The following is a 25710-nucleotide window of genomic DNA, read 5'->3' as shown; positions in this document are numbered from 1 at the left end:
ACTCGAGTATAAGCCGAGAGGGGGACTTTCAGCCCAAAAAAGTGGGCTGAAAATTTCGGCTTATAATCGAGTATATACGGTAATTAATTTGCATTTTATTGCATATACAGCTCTGGAAAAAATTAAGAGACCACCACATCAAAACCCTGTCATGGGCAGCCCAATCTCCAGACCGGAACCCCATTGAAAACCTCTAGATTGTAATCAAGAGGATGATGGATAGTCACAAGCCATCAAACAAAGGAGAACTGCTTACATTTTTGCGCCAGAAGCAGTGTGAAAGACTGGTGGAAAGAATGCCAAGATGCATGAAATCTGTGATTAAAAATAATGGTTATTCCACAAAATATTAATTGCTGAACTCTTCCTGAGTTAAAACATTAGTATTGTTGTTTCTAAATGATTAAGAACGTGTTTTCTTTGCATTATTTGAGGTTTCAAAGTACTGGGTTTTTTTTATTTTGACCATTTCTCCTTTCCAGAAAAAAAAACTAAATTTATTGCTTGGAAATTTGGAGACATGTTGTCAGAAGTTTATAGAATAAATGAAAAATTAACATTTTACTCAAAAATATCCATATAAAGAGAAAAATCAGACAAACTGAACATTTTGCAGTGGTCTCTTAATTTTGCCAGAGCAGTATATAGGTATTATGTTCCTTGCAAATTTAAGAAAATTCGAATTGAACTTTACTTTGCAAATTGATCCACTTATTTCTACCTGCTGCCCTAAGGTGTGCCTATCAAAGTCAGATTTTTGTAGCTTCAATATTACAAAAACCACATGTGGCCCCATTCACTGGCTGACTCAATATTTAATATTTAATTTGTTCTATATGTAATTCTAGTAACTTAAAGAGATTGCTTAAACTAACTAAAGACGAACAGGCAAGTAGATGCTAACAGAAGGGCTGGCTTAGAACGATCACCGACTGCTCCTGCCAGTGATTCAGCTGCTTCGCATCAATAGAGAAGCTCTTCTTCTTCCAGGCTGCTCTGTCAATGGGTGTAACGTCTGACATCATGCGGATTGACTGCATGCTCCCTGCAGTTAGACAGTGGAGAGTTGGCTGTCAATCAGCATGACAAAGGCAGCTTCTGCTCTGTCAATGTGACATCGGTGGAAGCCATTGAATCGCCAGTAGGACCGCTCTGCCAGCAGAGACAGGCGCCAGGCACAGCAGGTAGTCCGTATGCATATTGTAAAAAAAAAAAATGATCTTCGGTAACCCCTTTAATAAAGGGAATCTATTGTGCTTTTCATATTCTCGTACTGTGCTCACTTTGTTTTTTTGTAGGTTTTGTAGTTATTTTGTGTGCTCAGACGCTTCTAATTCCCATGCCTAGTAGATTACTGACATATTCTTGCATATATTTTAGTATTGCACATTCTACTCATTGTACTATATGTACTCTGTGTTTGATGTGTCATGAGTGACTATATGCAATATTTGATTACCAATACATTGCATGCAGAACAAAGTGATTTACAAAAACATAATTCTTGTCTTTTTGCTTCTTGAAGCATGCTTTATAGTGTAAAAGAAAAGCTCTCGTCTTCAACATTTTTCATGAGCCAGAAGTGCCTAATCCAGTAACAATTCTCAGTATTAAAAAAAAATTGTATTTCAGATAACTCTGAAAGGAAGGTCATGTGAAAGGACAGTAACAATCCATAAACACAGATGTGCATGAAAATCTCAACAATGTGTCATAGCCAAGTTTATAAACATATTTGTTAAAAATAACTGATGGTCATGGTCCATTTTGAGGTAACACTTGACATGAAGTGCTTAAGATCAATTTATCATAGATTTTTCTTCTTGAGAGTAATATTAATAACACATCCTCATGTTTTAAAATGAATAGCAAAATTAAGGTTGCATTCAAACAATGGAAAAACAGATTGTGTTTCATGAGTGAAGAACATATAAGTTTTACATCTGAATGGAATCAGTTTTATGTCTTTTTCCTGTCCATTTTTAACTGTCTCAATGGATATGCCCTTGGGTAGACTCTTTAGAGAATAGTACACACTGTGATATTCTTGGCAATGAGTTCTAGCATAAAATCGCACTTGTGAACTGGCCCAAAGTCAGTTCTCAAAGTGAGGTCAGTTATATCTACTTTGGAACATAAAAATCATTTGTGTGAATGGGACAGGGCCAGGACAAGGGGTAGGCAGGGTAGACATCTGCTTAGGGTGCTACTTCCTACCTCCCCGAGGAGGGCGCACTTTGGGGGAAGTGGCCACAGGAATTCAGCACAATAACGGCAGGGGGACAGGCACAGTGAGCGGTGTCAGTAACTGACACTGCTTACTTCTCTCTCTGCCTACATCCTGACCATGGCTCACTGCCTGCATTCAAATAGATTTGCATCTCTCATACACAAATACAATTGCTGTGAGCGCCACCGGCATAGGAGCAGAGGAGCTATAATGAGCTTTCTGCTCCACTGGGAACTTCAGCAGAATACAGGCCACCTTTGACCCTCATAGTCTTGGACAGCTCATGTGGGGGATGTCGGATGGTGCGATGTAGTGATGTCATTACGCCATCCAGGGTCCACTGCTATACAAGATATAAGAAGATCAACAAAAGAGAAAAACCCGAAATAAGTCCAGTGATAGAATAAAATCAAAATTTTTATTTGATAAATACCAAAATGATAAAAAAAGGGGGGGGAAATTGGTGGGGACAATACCAGAACTAGAGGGGCACACCAAAGGGACTGACAAACTGCAGAGTATTGAGTAGCATAGAATAAATCAATACATAAATACATAAAATAGGAAATGGCAGTGAACATGTGCAACAATTAATTAACCAGAGGAATTATTAAATATGCTGCCATTCCAGAAAAAATGCAATAAGGGTGCATACAAAAGGTGGCATAGGTAAGGTAATACTATTAAAGTGCAAATGCATGCCTCAATACTCTGCAGTTTGTCAGTCCCTTTGGTGTGTCCCTCTAGTTCTGGTATTGTCCCCACCAATTTTCCCCCCTTTTTTATCATTTTGATATTTAGCAAATAAAAATTGGATTGATTTTATTCTAATACTGGACTTATTTCGGGTTTTTCTCTGTTGTTTATTGTACTTTCCAATTGTCCTTGTTGAACTATCCATGTAGGCACACACATAGGCGGGTATCTTTTACTCTACTATATTTCAGATGTTATCCCGGATATTTTGTGTGTGTATTTTGCTTTGAGTTTTTCTCAAGATATAAGAAGGCTGCGCTGGATGAGAAACTGGATTAGGTGAGTATAATTTTTAAAATTTTCTTATTTGTTGGCTAATGAAAGGGTCTATTACAATAGGGGCTGACTGTGGAGGCATACAAGGGGCTGGCTGTGGGTACCTATGTAAGGGAGCGACAGGGCAGTAGTCATGGCCATACACTCCGGTGTATCTTTGCCCTGGTCTCCTCTTACATGAAAACAGCATTCTCTCACCAGCACACCTATGTCTTCTCCTGCTGCACCATCAGGGATACCATTGTGGTGCTGAGGCCTTTCTGCAACTGGCTTCACAAGAATTGAGACACAGTCCGGTTCAAATGCAACATGTGAAACTTTACTTGTACAACTTAGCAGCACATTCTTGTCAGTAACAACATCAACAGCAAGTCCCATGCAGTTCTCACTCTGCTCTCTCCCTGCACTCAGTTCCATGTCCTCCTGTACATTATGGGGTAATAGCGCCCTAGGCGGTACCACAGTGTTCTACCTGTTTAGACTCACTGTGCCTGGGATTTCTCTAGTTCTGAGAGCATCAACCCTTGCAATAATTTGCCACATGCTGAAAAATCTGTGCACTGTACTCTTCCGGACCGCTTCCTTCCTCCAGCTATGAACTGCTGCAATCCTGCTTCTTGACACCATACTTCTGTCCTGTAGATTCCTAATGGCTATACTTCACTTCTTCTTAAATGTTGCATGACTGCTGTGGGGTCCTGGGCCTAGAGCCCATGTGGACTATTCGGGCACCCAGGCCCTTCTCACCCTACCAGGAAATGTTCCCAACCTTATCACACAGTAGCTCCTTCTATGTTAACCATTTCCTATACTACACCCTAGCTGGAAGCTCTGTACACTATAATGCCCCCATCTAGTGGCCAATTCAATAATAACACTTACCCTATACACTATACCTAGCAGCATTACAACAGTATAACATTACACATATATACACTAAGCAAGACACGTTAATACACATAACAGTGTAGCGGTACCATTGTATAGGAGTGGTAATACACTAAATCGCGTAGCAGTATCATTATATGTTAACAAATATGCATACACTGATTATATATGGCACTGGGACAAAAGAGAAAGGCAAAGGTATAAACGTAATGTATCATACCCCCTACACCTATGTGGGGCTGGCTGTGGGGATTTACATGAGTCTGGCTGTGGGGACCTACACGGTCTCTATGTGAGGATGGCTGTGGGATCCTACATGGGGCTGGCTTTAGGGACCTATGAGGGGCTGACTGTGGGGACATATGTGGGGCTGGTTGTGGGGACATATGTGGGGACAATATGAGGGGATGACTGTGGGGACATATGTGAGGCTGGCTGTGGAAATGGCTGTGGGGACATATGTGGAAAAGGTCATGGTTCATAAGGGCAGACAGTTTGGTGGTTATGTCTGATAATGGCAAACAGTGGGGTGGTATAATTTACATAGTCATACAGTGTTAAGGTCATATTCCATATGAGGTTTGCATAGGGCATAGTATGGACAGATCTTTTTGTGCAGAAGGCATTTTAATAACATGTGTTGGGATATGCTCCTGAAAAAGCGGAGAATAATGAATCGGCAGAAAAAACCTATGGACGTGAAAAGTCATCATGACACCTGGAGAAAATGGAGACAAAAAATGAAAGATGGAGACAAAAAGCCTATGTCACATTAGTACTGTGGTTCTTGTACAGTCCACAGTCTGATAACAACAACTTTGAGCATTTCCTTTCCATTGTTAACCCCTTCATGACCCAGCCTATTTTGGCCTTAATGACCTTGCCATTTTTTGCAATTCTGACCAGTGTCCCTTTATGAGGTAATAACTCAGGAACGCTTCAACGGATCCTAGCGATTCTGAGACTGTTTTTTCGTGACATATTGGGCTTCATGTTAGTGGTAAATTTAGGTCGATAATTTCTGAGTTTATTTGTGAAAAAAATGGAAATTTGGCGAAAATTTTGAAAATTTTGCAATTTTCACATTTTGAATTTGTATTCTGTTAAACCAGAGAGTTATGTGACACAAAATAGTTAATAAATAACATTTCCCACATGTCTACTTTACATGAGCACAATTTTGGAAATAAATTTTTTTTTTGCTAGGAAGTTATAAGGGTTAAAATTTGACCAGTGATTTCTCATTTTTACAACAAAATTTACAAAACCATTTTTTTTAGGGACCACCTCACATTTGAAGTCAGTTTGAGGGTTCTATATGGCTGAAAATACCCAAAAGTGACACCATTCTAAAAACTGCACCCCTCAAGGTGCTCAAAACCACATTCAAGAAGTTTATTAACCCTTCAGGTGTTTCACAGCAGCAGAAGCAACATGGAAGGAAAAAATGAACATTTAACTTTTTAGTCACAAAAATGATCTTTTAGCAACAATTTTTTTATTTTCCCAGCGGTAAAAGGAGAAACTGGACCACGCACATTGTTGTCCAATTTGTCCTGAGTACGCTGATACCTCATATGTGGGGGTAAACCACTGTTTGGGCGCACGGCAGGGCTCGGAAGGGAAGGAGCGCCATTTGACTTTTTGAATGAAAAATTGGCTCCAATCTTTAGCGGACACCATGTCACGTTTGGAGAGCCCCCGTGTGCCTAAACATTGGAGCTCCCCCACAAGTGACCCCATTTTGGAAACTAGACCCCCCAAGGAACTTATCTAGAAGCATAGTGAGCACTTTAAACCCCCAGGTGCTTCACAAATTGATCCGTAAAAATGAAAAAGTACTTTTTTTTCACAAAAAAATTATTTTTGCCTCAATTTTTTCATTTTCACATGGGCAACAGGATAAAATGGATCCTAAATTTTGTTGGGCAATTTCTCCTGACTACACCAATACCTCACATGTGGGGGTAAACCACTGTTTGGGCACATGGTAAGGCTCGGAAGGGAAGGAGCGCCATTTGACTTTTTGAATGAAAAATTATCTCCATCGTTAGCGGACACCATGTCGCGTTTGGAAAGCCCCTGTGTGCCTAAACATTGGAGCTCCTCCACAAGTGACCCCATTTTGGAAACTAGACCCCCCAAGGAACTCATCTAGAGGCATAGTGAGCACTTTAAACCCCCAGGTGCTTCACAAATTGATCCGCAAAAATGAAAAAGTACTTTTTTTTCACACAAAATTTCTTTTAGCCTCAATTCTTTCATTTTCACATGGGCAACAGGATAAAATGGATCCTAAAATTTGTTGGGCAATTTCTCCTGAGTATGCCGATACCTCATATGTGGGAGTAAACCACTGTTTGGGTGCACGGCAAGGCTCGGAAGGGGAGGCGTGCCATTTGACTTTTTGAATGGAAAATTAGCTCCAATCGTTAGCGGACACCATGTCGCGTTTGGAGAGCCCCTGTGTGCCTAAACATTGGAGCTCCCCTACAAGTGACCCCATTTTGGAAACTAGACCCCCCAAGGAACTTATCTAGATGCATAGTGAGCACTTATAACCCCCAGGTGCTTCACAGAAGTTTATAACGCAGAGCCGTGAAAATAAAAAAATAATTTTTCTTTCCTCAAAAATGATTTTTAGCCCAGAATTTTTTATTTTCCCAAGGGTAATAGGAGAAATTGGATCCCAAATGTTGTTGTCCAGTTTGTCCTGAGTACGATGATACCCCATATGTGGGGGTAAACCACTGTTTGGGCGCACGGCAGGGCTCGGAAGGGAAGGCACGCCATTTGGCTTTTTGAATGGAAAATTAGCTCCAATCATTAGCGGACACCATGTCGCGTTTGGAGAGCCCCTGTGTGCCTAAACATTGGAGCTCCCGCACAAGTGACCCCATTTTGGAAACTAGACCTCCCAAGGAACTAATCTAGATGTGTGGTGAGCACTTTGAACCCCCAAGTGCTTCACAGAAGTTTATAACGCAGAGCCGTGAAAATAAAAAATGTGTTTCCTTTCCTCAAAAATATTTTTTTAGCCCAGAATTTTTTTATTTTTGCAAGAGTAACAGGAGAAATTGGACCCCAAAAGTTGTTGTCCAGTTTCTCCTGAGTACGCTGATACCCCATATGTGGGGGTAAACCACTGTTTTGGCACACGTCGGGGTTCGGAAGGGAAGTAGTGACGTTTTGAAATGCAGACTTTGATGGAATGCTCTGCGGGCATCAGGTTGCGTTTGCAGAGCCCCTGATGTGCCTAAACAGTAGGAACTCCCTACAAGTGACTCCATTTTGGAAACTAGACCCCCAAGGGAACTTATCTAGATGTGTGGTGAGCACTTTGAACCGCCAAGTGCTTCACAGAAGTTTACAACGCAGAGCCGTGAAAATAAAAAATCATTTTTCTTTCCTCAAAAAAGATGTTTTAGCAAGCAATTTTTTATTTTCACAAGGGTAACAGGAGAATTTGGACCCCAATATTTGTTGCCCAGTTTGTTGTGAGTACGCTGATACCCCATATGTGGGGGTAAACCACTGTTTGGGCGCACGTCAGGGCTCGGAAGGGAAGTAGTGACATTTGAAATGCAGACTTTGATGGAATGGTCTGCGGGCGTCACATTGCATTTGCAGAGCCCCTGATGTGCCTAAACAGTAGAAACACCCCACAAGTGACCCCATTTTGGAAACTAGACCCCCGAAGGAACTTAACTAGATGTGTGGTGAGCACTTTCAACCCCCAAGTGCTTCACAGAAGTTTATAACGCAGAGCCGTGAAAATAAAAAATAATTGTTCTTTCCTCAAAAATTATGTTTTAGCAAGTAATTTTTTATTTGTGCAAGGGTAACAGGAGAAATTGGACCCCAACAGTTGTTGCCCAGTTTGTCCTGAGTACGCTGGTACCCCAAATGTGGGGGTAAACCACTGTTTGGGCGCACGTCGGGGCTTGGAAGGGCGGGAGCACCATTTGACTTTTTGAACGCAAGATTGGCTGGAATCAATGGTGGCGCCATGTTGCGTTTGGAGACCCCTGATGTGCCTAAACAGTGGAAACCCCTCAATTCTAACTTCAACACTAACCCCAACACACCCCTAATCCTAATCCCAACTGTAGCCATAACCCTAATCACAACCCTAACCCCAACACACCCCTAACCACAACCCTAACCGCAACACACCCGTAACCCTAATTCCAACCCTAATCCTAACCCTAATCCCAACCGTAACCCTAATCCCAACCCTAACCACAACTGTAACCCCAACACACCCCTAACCCTATCCGTAACCCTAACCACAAGCCTAATCTTAACCCTATTTCAAACCCTAGCCCTAATTCCAACCCTAACTCTAATTCCAACCCTAACCCTAAGGCTATGTGCCCACGTTGCGGATTCGTGTGAGATTTTTCCGCACGATTTTTGAAAAATCTGCAGGTAAAAGGCACTGCGTTTTACCTGCGGATTTACAGCAGATTTCCAGTGTTGTTTTGTGCGGATTTCACCTGCGGATTCCTATTGAGGAACAGGTGTAAAACGCTGCGGAATCCGCACAAAGAATTGACATGCTGCGGAAAATACAACGCAGCGTTTCTGCACGGAATTTTTCGCACCATGGGCACAGCGGATTTGGTTTTCCTTAGGTGTACATGGTACTGTAAACTTGATGGAAAACTGCTTCGAATTCGCAGCGGCCAATCCGCTACGGATCCGCGGCCAATCCGCTGCGGATCCGCTGCCAATCCGCTGCGGATCCGCGGCCAATCCGCTACCGATCCGCTGCGGATCCGCGGCCGATCCGCTGCGGATCCGCTGCCAATCCGCTGCGGATCCGCGGCCAATCCGCTGCGGATCCGCTGCGGATCCGCGGCCGATCCGCTGCGGATCCGCGGCCGATCCGCTGCGGATCCGCGGCCGATCCGCTGCGGATCCGCGGCCGATCCGCTGCGGATCCGCGGCCGATCCGCTGCGGATCCGCTGCCGATCCGCTGCGGATCCGCTGCCGATCCGCTGCGGATCTGCTGCGGATCCGCGGCCGATCCGCTGCGGATCCGCGGCCGATCCGCTCTGTGTGCACATGCCATAACCCTACCCCTAACCCTACCCGTAACCCTAACCCTACCCCTAACCCTACCCCTAGTTCTAACCCTAGTTCTAACCCTAACCCTAGTGGAAAAAAAAAAAAAAAATTCTTTATTTTATTATTGTCCCTATGGGGGTGATAAAGGGGGGGGGGGTTATTTATTATTTTTTTTATTTTGATCGCTGTGATAGAACCTACCACAGCGATCAAAATGTACCTGTAAGGAATCTGCCGACTGGCAGATTCGGCGGGCGCACTGAGCATGCGCCCGCCATTTTCCAAGATGGCGGCGCCCAGCGAGGAGACGGCCGGACACCGGGAGGATCGGTAAGTATGAAGGGGTGGTGGGGGGGTGGATCGGAGCACAGGGGGGGTGATCGGAGCACAGGGGGGGGGGATCCTGAGCAAGGAGGGAGCGGACAGGAGGACGGGGGAGCCGGCAGGCGGACGGAGGGGACCGGAGGACTAACGGAGGGCTGGGGGGGCGATCGGTGGGTGTGGGGGGGTGACTTCAGGTTTTCCAGCCATGGCCGATGATATTGCAGCATCGGCCATGGCTGGATTGTAATATTTCACCAGTTTTTTAGGTGAAATATTACAAATCGCTCTGATTGGCAGTTTCACTTTCAACAGCCAATCAGAGCGATCGTAGCCACGGGGGGGTGAAGCCACCCCCCCTGGGCTGAAGCACCACTCCCCCTGTCTCTGCAGATTGGGTAAAATGGGAGTTAACCCCTTCACCCGATCTGCAGGGACGCGATCCCTCCATGACGCATACGCTGCGTCATAGGTCGCTTTGGCACCGACTTTCATGACGCAGCGTATGCGTCAAAGGTCGCTAAGGGGTTAAGAACATAATGGGAGATATAGGTTCATGAGATAAAAATGTATATGGGACTGACTTGACATTAGAATTGATTGCTTTACTAAGCTTGGTGACTCATTAATATACTCATGGTTATGGTAATGCATTCATGTACCGATGGTGGTTCTAGTGACATATTTATTTAATGATTATGGTTATGGTGCTGTATTTATGTACTGTTAATGTCTCTGGCATTCTATTTATATACTGATGATAATTTTGGTTTTGTATTCAAGCACTGATGATGATTCTGATGATGAATACAGCATCAGAACCATCATCACTACATGGATACATCACCACAGCTATAAGTAGTACATGAATATAGCATCAGAGCAACCATCACCTGTATGGATACATCACCAGAACCACCATCAGTACAGGAATACATCATCAGAACCACCATCACTACAGGAATATGGCACCAAAACCACCATCAGAACAAGATATGACATCAGAACCACGATCAGTACAAAAATATGTTACCAGAGCCACCATTAGTTTTGTTGCAAACTGTATTTGTCGCATAACTGACATTAGAACCATCATACATATCCCTTTATTTATGATCTATGATGGAGTTTGTTTAGTTTCCATTAGGATATTTGCCAAATGCTGGACACCTTAATTGAAACAACTAGCCCCCATTATGCAATATGACATGGCTGTCCTTTTGTCTGACATATAAAATATAGGATGAATATCACTTTTTGTTAATGGTAATATGTAATTGGTTCTAAAACAACAAATTCTATATCTAACTTTGAAAACATACTACCTGTTGAACCTCACCCCTAAAGTATATCACTTTTTTATACTTTTGCTGGTATGTTTTGGTGAAAAGGTAACAATTGTAGTCAAAACGGTCATTATAGCTTGTTACCTGACTCATCGGAGTCGGTGAAGAGGTGTGTTGGGGTCCTTTTGTTCTTTTACCTTAGTCTCTGACCTATTAATTTACTTGGGGGATAAGGGTTCATCGGGGGGTGGAGGGTGCCATTGACTTCATCTGCCTTGAGCACCACAATACCTTGACCCAGCCCTGGTATAGGATCTAGAGTATGATAGCGTATTATTTACAAGAAGAAAATAGGACAGTGTCACAATTCTTCCACTCCATGAATGATTGTTCTGCTGTCCTTTGGAAACTGAGTCATGCTGAGTTGTCAGTGGTTTGACTGACAGCTTAGCTGTCAAATCTTGTGATGGGCTTGCTGAGCTGCCAGTGCTTTGATTGGCAACTCGGCTGTCCAATCTGGGACTGGGAGATGTGGGACTTTCTCCAGCTGTTCTCTGTTCTGGAGATGGCTCAAGCCATTTACCTTAGCTTTTTGCCTCTGACCCCTGCCAGACGTAATTTGTGCTTTGTTCTTATCTTCCGCTGCCTGTCCCTAGGACAGTGTTATGACTATCCATTCGTCTTGTCCTTTTGCTTTGATCCACTATCTCCTGGTATTTTGACCCCAGACCATGACCTGACGTACGCCTTTGTCTTTTCCCTTGGTTTTCTAGGTGCTCTCTTGGTACTGAGCCCTGAAAGTATGACTTCTCTGCCTCATGCTCTGATTAGTGACTAGCATCACAGACAAGCTAAGATTGGTGGTAAGACTATTTTGACACCTATTACACCATAACCCTGACTGACCTCCTTATTGTAGTCACTTGTAGGAGAGGTGGACACTGGCTACATGTGTGCATGGCTGTTTCGAATAAAGTCAAAGGACAGCAGAGCCAATAATTTCTCTAGGATTAAATAAAACAGCTACACAAATGCATGACCATCTGTTTATTGCTGGTTAGGATCATAGAAACTAATCATGCCATGTGCTACTACTTGGGAAACTGTTGCAGTTTCATAGTTGTTTAGTTTTAAGGTTGAAAAGAGAAGTAAGTTATCATATGCCAATTAACCCAATTAACAATTCCTTAATCCAATCCACATATGGCAATCAGACTAGGTCTCTGAATCATTGTCCCATCACAGAAATTATCATTAATAACCTGTAATATAATTTTTTTCAACAAAGGACACAGGCCCTCCTTGTACTTTTTGAGTGAATCAATCATTACAACATCATGTGGCTGAGAGTTCCATAGTCTCATTGCTCTTACAGTAAAGATTCACCATCTTTGATTATGATTAGTGTTGAGCGATACCGTCCGATACTTTGAAAGTATCGGTATCGGATAGTATCGGCCGATACCCGAAAAGTATCGGATATCGCCGATACCGATACCCAATACCAATACAAGTCAATGGGACACCAAGTATCGGAAGGTATCCTGATGGTTCCCAGGGTCTGAAGGAGAGGAAACTCTCCTTCAGGCCCTGGGATCCATATGAATGTGTAAAATAAAGAATTAAAATAAAAAATATTGATATACTCACCTCTCCGGAGGCCCCTGGACATCACCGCTGGTAACCGGCAGCCTTCTTTGCTTAAAATGAGCGCGTTTAGGGCCTTCCATGACGTCACGGCTTCTGATTGGTTGCGTGCCGCTCATTTGACCACCACGCGACCAATCACAAGCCGTGACGTCATTCTCAGGTCCTAAATTCCGAATTCTAGGAATTTAGGACCTGAGAATTACGTCACGGCTTGTGATTGGTCGCGTGGCGGTCACATGAGCGGCACGTGACAAATCAGAAGCCGTGACGTCATGGAAGGTGCTGAACGCGCTCATTTTAAGCAAAGCAGGCTGCCGGTTACCAGCGGTGATGTCCAGGGGCCTCCGGAGAGGTGAGTATATCAATATTTTTTATTTTAATTCTTTATTTTTTACATGGATATGGATCCCAGGGCCTGAAGGAGAGTTTCCTCTCCTTCAGACCCTGGGAACCATACACTGGGAACTTCTGATTCCGATTCCCGATACCACAAAAGTATCGGATCTCGGTATCGGAATTCCGATACCGCAAGTATCGGCCGATACCCGATACTTGCGGTATCGGAATGCTCAACACTAATTATGATTAAACCTTCTTTCCTTTAGGCCCCCTTCACAAGTCCTGATAGTTCCGGTACTGGAAAAAACATTACCAGTGCTATCCATGTCCATGTGTACGTGTGTGTAACACGGACTGGAATAGAATGCAGAATAGAAATAACAGATAAGATAGTCCAGATGGTGGATTAGCATGCCCAATCAAGTTCCAAAGAAATTCAAGCTGTTCGCAGGCTCAGGGTGCATCAATCTCAGCGCGAACTTTCCATTGATATTTGAATGAAATTAAACCCTGTTGTAGGAGACCTAGGGGGGGCCCAACTGTTGACACAGAGACATAAAAAATCTAGACTGTAGTTTGCCATAATATATGTGAGTAAGCCAAGTCCTTCTGGGAAAGCATCTTGTGAACAGATGCGACCAAAATAGAGCTTTTTGGTAAAGCACATCATTCTATTGTTTACCAAAAATGGAATGAAGCATACAAAGAAAAGAACATAGTACCTACAAATATGGAGGATGTTTGAAATATGTTTTGAGGTTGCTTAGCTGCCTATGGCACTGGGTGCCTTGACTGTGTTCAATGCATCACGAAATTTGAAGATTACTAAAAGGATTTTGAGTCTCAATGTAGTGTCCAGTGTCAAAAAGCTGAGTATGTGTCTTAGTTCATGGACCTTCCAGCAGAACAATGACCCTAAAAATATTTCAAGAAGCCCCCAGAAATGGATGAAAGCAAAGCGCTGTAGAGTTCTGAAGTGGCCAGCAATTCAGATCTAAATCCCATTGAATACCTGTGGAGAGATCTTAAAATTGCTGTTGGAAGAAAGCACCCTTCAACTATGAGAGACCTGGAGTATTTTCAAAAGAAGAATGGTCAAAAATTCCAGTTGAGAAGTGTAAGAAGCTTGTTGATGGTTATAGGACATTATTGATTGCAGTTATTTATTACAAACGGTCTGCAACTAAATATTAAGTTGAGGGTGACAGCAATTTTCTCCTGCCCATTTGTGGGATTTTGTGTGAAATTACGGTGATTTTTTTTCTCAGTTTTTGTGCTGTTGCAATACACACAGAGAAAATAAACGTGTACCAAGAAATGTAACTGCCAACACTTTCGACCATGACTGTACCTAACCTATATCTATCTATCTATCTATCTATCTATCTATCTATCTATCTATCTATCTATCTATCTATCTATCTATCTATCTATCTATCTATCTATCTATCTATCTATCTCTTTGCACACCTTTACACCTAAATAGCTATCATTTATATTCTGTGCGCTATTCTGGTTAGTGTCACATGGACTGCACAAGGATGCCACACTTTGTAATCCGTGCACAGGATGTATTGACATTTATTCTGCAATAAAAACAAAGAAACATGTGTACGGGTTTGTCACGCGAACACACAGTCTGCGTGAAATAACGGACATATGTCCAGCCCCCTAAATTATAATGCGTGTGCGTGAAGTATGAAGTGGGCTTTAAACATAGAGTATGCCCACTTGTCCTCATTGTAGGCTTAGTTTATTCCAGCTGTGCCAAAATAGGGGCTCATCTAATTTATCCGGTTCCTCAAATTTCAGTCCAGTATCTGACTGGAGTTAGATTTCTAATATCCAAATAAAAAATAGTCACACCGCACCCCACAATGTATCTATGTCCATATAGTCAAAAAGGCGCGCATCATAACCAGGGAGTCCATCCCAGAACGTATTCCATAGTTCATAGATCAAAAGACAGCGCCTTTCAAAGTGGTGACAAATAAATCTTACATTTTCTTCTGCCTCCTGTAGCGACGTTTCGGTCAGAAGACCTTTTTCAAGCACAGTATACAGCATTCTAACCACCATTATGTACATAAAGTACCATCCACCAAAAGGCACAACACCAATAGGGTAAACACACAATAATGAGAACAATCCCATCATAGCCAAAACATACATATAAAAACAGTCCCACTTGAACATCAATTGTAATTGCATCTAATTAGACATCAAACCGCTGGCTCTGATCGCCAATAAATACACAATATCACTGAAAATTGCATAAGCAAAGTCCCATAGGTAGAAGGTAAACAAACGCCCTCCCACCAATTAACACAAAGCATTCACTGACACCATGGTTACAGCCACGGCCCCCAGGCCTGTTCAAACAGCCCCAGTCCAAACGTAGTTACACACAGTACGTTACATCCTGGCGCTCCACCGGTGTGCAGCACTGCGCATGCCCCCGATCTCCTGCAGCATCCACATGGATCATACAATAAACAAAAGACGTCACATCCCGGCGCTCCCCTGGTACGTAGTACTGCGCATGTTCACGATCTCTTGCACACATGGATCGCACAGTTTCATGTCACACCATTCCTGCTGATTGCGCATGTCTGAATATCTGGCCATAGATGCTCTTACATAATTATCTCCCTCTCCATCCTGAGTGACGCTGTGGCTACATAGGTTTAGGTATCATAATGTCGCCGGATCAAATCATTTTACCTTATCACAGAAATCCTGATATCAAACTTCAGATATTCATATTATTACCAGATAGCGCAATTATGAGGAGAAATCCATAAGACCCCTTATAGGGCAAAAGGCAAAGATATAGGGATCACTGAGGGAATGAAAAAGCTTTAAACAATTGAATATAAGGCGTATATAAATATACACTTCATAAATATGTCATAGGAATGGGGACTCTACAAAATACATAATAGTATAGTGTTGCAGAATGTTCCACATGGACAAAATGACCGGCAAATAGTTCAGGGGACAAAGGTCCTAGACACTACCCAAAAGGTTTTATGCTAATTTAAGATCTATAAAAAATTCAAACCCATAGAGCATCCCCAGTATAAATATTGTCTCACAAACTTCATACATAAATGCTTTGCATTTGCTATATCCGCAGGTGTAATTAAATATTCCCACAGGAAATAGTTCCCCAATAAAGAGGGAAACATACAGACATATCCCCAGAGAACAAATGTAGATTATACAGTATATATACTCAAACACCTCTAAATGGAATCACAATATGCCACCCCCACCACCAAGGTTTAATGTCAATCAAAAAAATAGAGCTCATGTGAGGGACAAGGTAAGTACATAAATAGGTTAAAAACAAAATATCGATGAAGAACCATAATATATATATCAAGAATAGAGATGAGCCACCTCCCTAGTGTTCGGGTTCGGTTCGTCGAACAGGGACATGTTCGACGAACTGTTTGTCGAATTGAAACCAATGGCAGGCAAACACATACAAACACATAGAAAACACATAGAAAACACCTTAAAAGGTGTCCAAAAGCTGACAAACTGCTCAGAAGACACAAAAAACACATGGAAAAGTCATAACTACATATAGTCATGCAAAAAGAAAAGAGGTGGAGGAGTAAAAAGAGGAGGAGACACAGATATAGGCATGTCATGCCCTTCTAAAATCAAGAAAGGCTGGAGTAAAAATCTAAACTCACTCTACCAACACCCAGACGTCTTGACAAAAAAAAATAAAAATGGAAATATATTTAGGTAGAATGGCGGCGGGTCCATTCAGAACACTTTCCTTAGAAGACGTAGTGGTACCCCTGTTTGGGAGTTGTGCCAAAAAATGAACCCAATACATTCAGACTAATCCACCATTTGTCATATCCAAGGGGCAGGTCTGTAAATGACAACATCGATGCGGAACCAAGTACAGTACTATGTACTGTACCTCCTTTGATGAGGCAATCAGGCGGGTCAAGAAGTTGGTAAGGGGCACCCTAATGGCCAAAACAGACATTGAGGGGCGTTCCAGTTACTACCTGTGCCTCCGAATAGTGTCCTCCCATTGGGCTGCTTCTCTAAAGGAGCATACTACATAGATCGGTGTTTGCCCATTGGGTGCTCCATATCCTGTTCACTATTTGAGGCGTTTAGTTGCTTTCTCGAATGTGTCGTCATGGACGTTTGTAAGGTGGCACATATCCATTACCTCGACGAATTCTTATGCCTGGGCCCAAAAGATTCGCCACAGTGTGAAAACACGCGGTAGTCCACCTGTGAGAAGAAGAGAGCTGGAGGGAGAGTGGACACCCCAGAGCCGAGGGGTTAGATTGAGAAAGAAAGAAGGCGGTGTAGCTTGCTTCATGGGTGGGGTACTCTGCTGAGTAGCAGAAATTGCTACTAGGCCCAAATGGATTTCCTGGGCCAGGTGCCATTACAAAATAGTACTTAAGTAAACAGGCGGTGTAGCTTGCTTCATGGGTGGGGTACACTGCTGAGTAGCACCAAATTCTTCTAGGCCCAAAAGGATTTCCTGGGCTAGATGCCGTTACAAAATAGTAGTTAGGTAAACAGGCGGTGTAGCTTGCTTCATGGGTGGGGTACACTGCTGAGTAGCACTAAATTCTACTAGGCCCAAAAGGATTTCCCAGGCTAGATGCCATTACAAAATAGTAGTTAGGTAAACAGGCGGTGTAGCTTGCTTCATGGGTGGGGTACTGAATAGCACCAAATTCTACTAGGCCCAGAAGGATTTCCTGGGCCAGATGCCGTTAAAAATAGTACTTAGGTAAACAGGTGGTGGGTGGCTGGGCTACTCTGCTGACTAGCAGACACTGAAGCTTTGGAGCAGACCTCTGAATCCCAGGCCATAGTATGAGTAAACAACTCGGCAGACGACCCCACCCACCTGGAATTGACGATGGCAATGTCATGTAAAACTCAGCAAGGGGACTAAATAAAAGAGTCTCCATTTTTTCAAAAAATTCGGCCACAGACACCACTTAAGTGGCATCAATTTCGCCAGAGTTTTTTAAAACTGTTGGTGAGCTGATTTTCAAAAATCATCAAGCTTTTAGTCTCCCCAAGATGACACAGGGGTAGAAAAGTCCTTGCGGATCCAGGATTTGTTCATCTTGATGAATGTAAGTCTGTCTACATTGTCACTGGACAGCCGCGTGCGCTTATCTGTCAGCACACCACCAGCAGCACTGAACACACGTTCAGAGAGAACGCTGGCTGCGGGGCACGACAAGATCTCCAAGGCGTGAGTGGCGAGCTCAGGCCATTTTTCAAGATTGGAAGCCCAAAATGAGCAAGGGTCCAGTTCCACAGTCATGGCATCGATGTTAACTTGGAGATACTCTTGTACCATCCTCTCTAGGCATTGGCTGTGCGTCAGACTTTTTGTCTCCTGTGGCCTTGCAAAGGATGGTCTAAAAAAATCTTGAAACGATTGGAAAAAATTGCTGTTACCACCAGATGCGATGTTACTGTTACGGTTAGAGTGATGACTCGATAGTCCCACGGTTGGCAAGTTAGAACTCAGAGATTGACTACGTGCACCACTGGTGTTTTGTGGAAAACCAGATGTTAGATTCTGTAACAGTTTCTGCTGATACTTCTACATGCGTGAATCCCTTTCTATGGCAGGAATTATTTCGCCAAATTTGCTTTTGTACTGGGGATCTAAGAGTGCGGCAACCCAGTAGTCGGCATTACTTCGGATTCTGACAATCCGAGGGTCATGTTGCAGGTAGTGCAGCAAGAAGGCACTCATCTGTCTTGCGCATCCAGGAGGACCAAGTCCTTGTTGTCTTGGTGGTGGCGAGGTGAGAATCATGCTTCCTTCGTCTGCCCTCTCCCCCCAACCTCGCACAACAGAAATTTGATCAAGGTCTCCCTCATCTGATGAGTCTTCCATGCCCAGCGCCAGTTCGTCCTCCACTTCTTCCTCGCCTCCTGCACCGTCCTCAACAGTTTGGCTGCTACCATGCACCCTCGGTAATCCCTCTCCCCCAGCCTCCAATGCCAGCCGCCTTGGTGCTGCCAACCTTCTTGACCTTGGAGATATGATCCCTTCTGCATACGACTCCTCCTGTTCCTCCTCCTCCTCTTGTTCCACCACCTGACTCGGAACACTGTGTAAGGTGTGCTCCAGCATTTAAATCACCGGAATGGTCATGCTGATAATGGCATCGTCAGCACTAAACATCTTCGTTGCTATTTCAAAACTGTGCAGAAGGGTGCATAGGTCCCTGATCTGAGACCACTCCTGCAGCGTGATTTGCCCCCCCTCTTGAGCTCGTTGGCCAAGGCTATACATCATAACATATTGCACCAGAGCTCGTCGGACAGTGCAGACACTGCTCCTAGGCCCAAAACTAGTAACTGGATTAGATGCAGTAAAAATTGAGATACACAGGCGGTATAGTTTGTTTCACAGGCGGGCTACTCTGCTGACGTGCAGACAGCGCTCCTAGGCCCAAAACTATTAACTGGATTAGATGATATAAAAAATCCCAAAGTCATATTATTGGTCTGGGGCAACACATGTGTGTTGTATACACACAGACCCGTCAATTAGCTCCAAACATGAGAACAAAATATGAGGAACCGGAGCATGATTGTATAAAAGGAATGCTTTATTATAACAAAAATAATTAATTAAAAACAGTAGTAACATTTAGAGGTGTGTAGTAAGCACCATGATATACACATGGGAAGACACCCACCCCTCTAATATCCCCTGTAAATGGTATCAAGGAGAGGCCCCTACCATATCATACAACCTGGTTAAGTGACCAATCTAATATAAGTCACAAAGTGCAAAAAGTAAAATATTATAAAGTAAGACAAGTCCGCTTACCAGGATACAAAAGGGGAAGATAGAGGAGCAGGGTCCCGCCAAAGTGCCGCTCCCGACACGTGTTTCGCGGCCAAGAAATGCCGCTTTCTCAAGGAAGTGCGGTAGTAACCAAAAGGACCTATTTTTAAGCCAGCTGACCTGCGTCACATGTCCATATTGGACCAATACTCGCGGCACCGGCGGCGCATGCGCACGGCGACGGACGGGTCCACCATGGGGGCAGGGCGCAAGACCGAGCGCGAGAGCGCCGGGAGTAATCCCGGGACGCTCGCACAGGGCACTAAAGCGCCCGCCCACATGGGGGAGCCGCCCACCACTAGAAGGTGACAGCTAGAGGTCCGGACCAAGAAGTATTTAATGGTAGCTTCCATGTATTAGAGAAGGGGTGGATAAAAAGAGGGGACATTATACAGAGGTGCAGTAATGTCTGTATAGGCATTAACGGGGACACATAAAGATGTGCCACACAGCGCATGATGAGATATATAATAATAAGTGCACCAAGTACATCGCAGTGATACTCAAATAGAGTGATAATTGTATCAAAAAAAGAGAAAAGTCACATATCTGCACTAAATAGTATAACAAATGCTATGAGACATCAATGAACATCACTGGTTATATATCCATTAAATGACATAATTATATCTATAATAGGTAGCAATGAAATCAAAATATCCAATGAATAGCACATATGATCTAATAATCTTGTGTTCCCACAGATGTCCACATCCCGCCACGACAAGGAGCTCCAGAGCAACGAGTCCAAACCGACGAAAGAGACCAACGGCAAAAAGGAAGATCCAAAGGTAAGAGAAGTAGTTAATACTGCAAAAACGAAACAAAAATAACAACAATTAAAATACAAAATAAAACCAAAGAACAATGGCGAGATAATGAAGGGACCCAGTTATATGACACATTACTAAAGGTATGGAGCAAAGCTCAAGGACTCATTGAGCCCTTTAGGAGTCACACAATCCAGAAGGACAATCCATTTTGTCTCGATCTGAGCGAGACGTTTTTTGTTGTCCCCGCCTCTCACGCCCAGATGGAGCGCATCAATCCCCCGAACAGATAATAATTTTGAGTTGCAATTGTGGTGCAACCAAAAATGTCGGGGGAGTGTTTTTAGTTCTGTCTCAGTGGGCACCGTCCTGGCCGCGTCAATGTCCCGCACATGCTCACGTACCCGGATCCTAAGTTCACGTGTGGTAAGACCCACATAAATTTTTGGGCAAGGGCAAGTAGCATAATAAATAACATTGGTTGACCCACACGAGATCCGATGTCTTATCTGAAAGGTTTTCAAACCATCGCTGGATTTAAATTCTGAGCAGCGCAGGACAATAGCGCAGGCAAGACAGTGCCCACAAGAGATGCACCCTGGGCGGGGGCCGGCAGTACCAAAGGGGTTTTTTGTTGCAGGGACATAATGACTCCTGACTAGCATATCGCCAAGGTTCATACCCCTCCTTGGCGTCATAAGGGGGAAATCACCCAGGGAGACACGCAGGGAGGGCTCGGTCCTAAGTACAGACCAGTGTTTTTTAAGGATTGAGCGCATACTCTCCCACTCATGATTGAAGGTGGAGATGAATCGAATGTGATCACCTCCACCTTCTGCACGACGTCGAGGGGCAGAGTGCAATAGATCATTCCTCTGGGTTCTGCGAGCACGGTCATAACCTGCTTTGATGGACCTGCGGCTATAGCCGCGATCTCTGAATCTCTGTTTTAAATCGTCCGACCGTGCTTCAAATTTGATATCAGAAAAACAAATTCGCCGCATCCTGAGGAACTGTCCGACCGGGACGGCCCTCACCGTGGCTGAATGGTGAGCAGAGGTGGCATGTAGCAAAGAATTAACTGAAGTGGGCTTCCTGAATACGTCCGTCTGGATGCGCCGGTCCGAATCAACCTCCAGGCGGACATCCAGGAAGTTCACAGCGGTCTCACTAAATGTATATGTGAGCCGTATATTTTGCCTGTTATTATTTAAAGTGTCCATGAATTCCTCGAGCTGGTGGGCAGACCCCCCCCACATAAAAAGGACATCGTCGATATAGCGATACCAGCACAGCACATGGGCAGCGGCGGGCGGGCCCCCGTCGCCAAATATCTCCCCCTCCCAGGCGCCAAGGAAGAGGTTGGCGTACGAGGGCGCGCACGCCGCGCCCATGGCCGTGCCGCGCTTCTGTAGGTAGAATCTGTCTTTAAAGACGAAAAAATTGTGGGTAAGGATATACTCCACCAGCTCGAGGATCAGCTCACCGAGAGGACCGTCCAGGTCGGAGGACCCCAGGAAGCGGCGAACAGCATTAAGTCCATGGGAATGGTCAATGCACGTATATAACCCCTCGACGTCGGCAGTAACCAGAATTGTGCCATAATCCACAAGGATGCCGTCGACCCTTGACAGGACGTCCGTAGTGTCTCTAATATATGATGGTAATGTCTCAACAAATGATTTAAGGTAAAAATCAACAAATTGGCATACCGGATCACAGATCCCATCAATGCCTGACACAATAGGACGTCCCGGAGGGTCAAGGGCATCCTTGTGGATCTTAGGCAACAGGTAAAATGTGGGGACCCGAGGTGACTTGACAATAAGTCCGTCAAGTACCTGTTTGGTAATGATGTTGGCCTCAAAGGCTCCCACAAGTATATCCTGTAATGTCCGTGAGAAGGAGGCTAAAGGACTGGAAGAAAGCTTGGTGTAAGTGTTGGAGTCTTTGAGCTGGCGGAAAACTTCCCGCTCATATTTCACACACGGCCAGACCACCACATTCCCCCCCTTGTCTGCTGGTTTAAATACTACGTCTTTCATCTCTTTTAATTGTTTAATGGCATGACGTTGTTCTGATGTTAAATTGTCATATGTACGCCGTGAGGATAGTTTTTTAAAATCCTCACTCACCAGCTTCGTAAAGATTTCAATCGCTGGTGATAGAGCCAAGGGGGGGAACCTGGCGGACCTGGGACGGGTGAATGATGGAAACTTACTTCCACTTGGAGTTTGTTGTTCTTCAAGCAATTCCTCCAGATCCCGTAAAGCCTCCCTCTCACAGTCATTCAAATCCCTGCTATTATGAAGTTTCTTGAAAATCAATTTGCGTGAAAATAAATGCAAATCCTTCAACGCTGAAAAATAATTAAAAGAGTTAGTGGGAGAGAATGTCAGACCTCTACTCAAAACCTCTATCTGGTGCACTGAGAGGACATGTGTAGATAAGTTAATTACCCGCAGCAGTCCCTGCGTATTTACCTGGGTACCCCTCCCTCCAGTGGCCTTGGTTTTGGCCAACTGTCTTGTGGCCACTCTTTTGTTCTCGATAGATCCTATAGAAGTCAGGCCACTAGGTTGAGATACGGCAGTCAGGTCGTCATCACAAGTGGATCTATTAGAGCGTGTGGAGGCAGATCTTGATCTAGATTGATAGTTGTTCCTAGATCTGGCACGGGACCGTCCATAAGAATGCTGCCATCTATATACGCGACCAAGTTGTTTATCTTGGGCGTCCCGATGAAATTTCTTAGATTTAGCTACCTGAATATCATTGGCCCATCTCTGGAGCTCCAGATCGAGCTCATCGTTCAGTTTCTTCAGTGAGTCCCCTGTCATATCCCTGTGTAAGATGGTTTGTAAGGCATCAATCTCCGTCTCCATGCTCTCCAGTGATTTTTGGTTCATTTGTTTAAGTAGAACCATAAAGCCTTTAGAACAATTATTAATTAAATCTTCCCATTTCCCCTTTATATCCTCATCCTCTATGGGGAATGAGGGGAACACCTGTATACGGAGTCCCCTCGGGATGAGGTCCTTTTGGATGTATTTGTCCAAGAACTCATGATTCCACCAGATGCGCGTACGTTTGCGCAAGAGGTCTTTAAAACGTGTAATTGTCTCGTGTAACTCTTTACTGGGCCCATCATTACCCCCTTCTGTGTTATCATGGAGCACCTCATTCAATTGTGCACGCCAGGTGCGATCCCGTGCATGGAAGTCCATGGGTGTGGAGGGAGAAACTGTGAAACACACAGAGAGAATTAATGATATAAAAAATCCCAAAGTCATATTATTGGTCTGGGGCAACACATGTGTGTTGTATACACACAGACCCGTCAATTAGCTCCAAACATGAGAACAAAATATGAGGAACCGGAGCATGATTGTATAAAAGGAATGCTTTATTATAACAAAAATAATTAATTAAAAACAGTAGTAACATTTAGAGGTGTGTAGTAAGCACCATGATATACACATGGGAAGACACCCACCCCTCTAATATCCCCTGTAAATGGTATCAAGGAGAGGCCCCTACCATATCATACAACCTGGTTAAGTGACCAATCTAATATAAGTCACAAAGTGCAAAAAGTAAAATATTATAAAGTAAGACAAGTCCGCTTACCAGGATACAAAAGGGGAAGATAGAGGAGCAGGGTCCCGCCAAAGTGCCGCTCCCGACACGTGTTTCGCGGCCAAGAAATGCCGCTTTCTCAAGGAAGTGCGGTAGTAACCAAAAGGACCTATTTTTAAGCCAGCTGACCTGCGTCACATGTCCATATTGGACCAATACTCGTGGCACCGGCGGCGCATGCGCACGGCGACGGACGGGTCCACCATGGGGGCAGGGCGCAAGACCGAGCGCGAGAGCGCCGGGAGTAATCCCGGGACGCTCGCACAGGGCACTAAAGCGCCCGCCCACATGGGGGAGCCGCCCACCAGCCGGGCGATGCGCACGGCCACTAGAAGGTGACAGCTAGAGGTCCGGACCAAGAAGTATTTAATGGTAGCTTCCATGTATTAGAGAAGGGGTGGATAAAAAGAGGGGACATTATACAGAGGTGCAGTAAAGTCTGTATAGGCATTAACGGGGACACATAAAGATGTGCCACACAGCGCATGATGAGATATATAATAATAAGTGCACCAAGTACATCGCAGTGATACTCAAATAGAGTGATAATTGTATCAAAAAAAGAGAAAAGTCACATATCTGCACTAAATAGTATAACAAATGCTATGAGACATCAATGAACATCACTGGTTATATATCCATTAAATGACATAATTATATCTATAATAGGTAGCAATGAAATCAAAATATCCAATAAATAGCACATATGATCTAATAATCTTGTGTTCCCACAGATGTCCACATCCCGCCACGACAAGGAGCTCCAGAGCAACGAGTCCAAACCGACGAAAGAGACCAACGGCAAAAAGGAAGATCCAAAGGTAAGAGAAGTAGTTAATACTGCAAAAACGAAACAAAAATAACAACAATTAAAATACAAAATAAAACCAAAGAACAATGGCGAGATAATGAAGGGACCCAGTTATATGACACATTACTAAAGGTATGGAGCAAAGCTCAAGGACTCATTGAGCCCTTTAGGAGTCACACAATCCAGAAGGACAATCCATTTTGTCTCGATCTGAGCGAGACGTTTTTTGTTGTCCCTGCCTCTCACGCCCAGATGGAGCGCATCAATCCCCCGAACAGATAATAATTTTGAGTTGCAATTGTGGTGCAACCAAAAATGTCGGGGGAGTGTTTTTAGTTCTGTCTCAGTGGGCACCGTCCTGGCCGCGTCAATGTCCCGCACATGCTCACGTACCCGGATCCTAAGTTCACGTGTGGTAAGACCCACATAAATTTTTGGGCAAGGGCAAGTAGCATAATAAATAACATTGGTTGACCCACACGAGATCCGATGTCTTATCTGAAAGGTTTTCAAACCATCGCTGGATTTAAATTCTGAGCAGCGCAGGACATTGGCGCAGGCAAGACAGTGCCCACAAGAGATGCACCCTGGGCGGGGGCCGGCAGTACCAAAGGGGTTTTTTGTTGCAGGGACATAATGACTCCTGACTAGCATATCGCCAAGGTTCATACCCCTCCTTGGCGTCATAAGGGGGAAATCACCCAGGGAGACACGCAGGGAGGGCTCGGTCCTAAGTACAGACCAGTGTTTTTTAAGGATTGAGCGCATACTCTCCCACTCATGATTG

This window comes from Ranitomeya variabilis, chromosome 3 (genome assembly GCF_051348905.1).
Source record: "Ranitomeya variabilis isolate aRanVar5 chromosome 3, aRanVar5.hap1, whole genome shotgun sequence".
Lineage (NCBI taxonomy): Eukaryota > Metazoa > Chordata > Amphibia > Anura > Dendrobatidae > Ranitomeya > Ranitomeya variabilis.
This window is presented reverse-complemented; position numbering follows the sequence as displayed.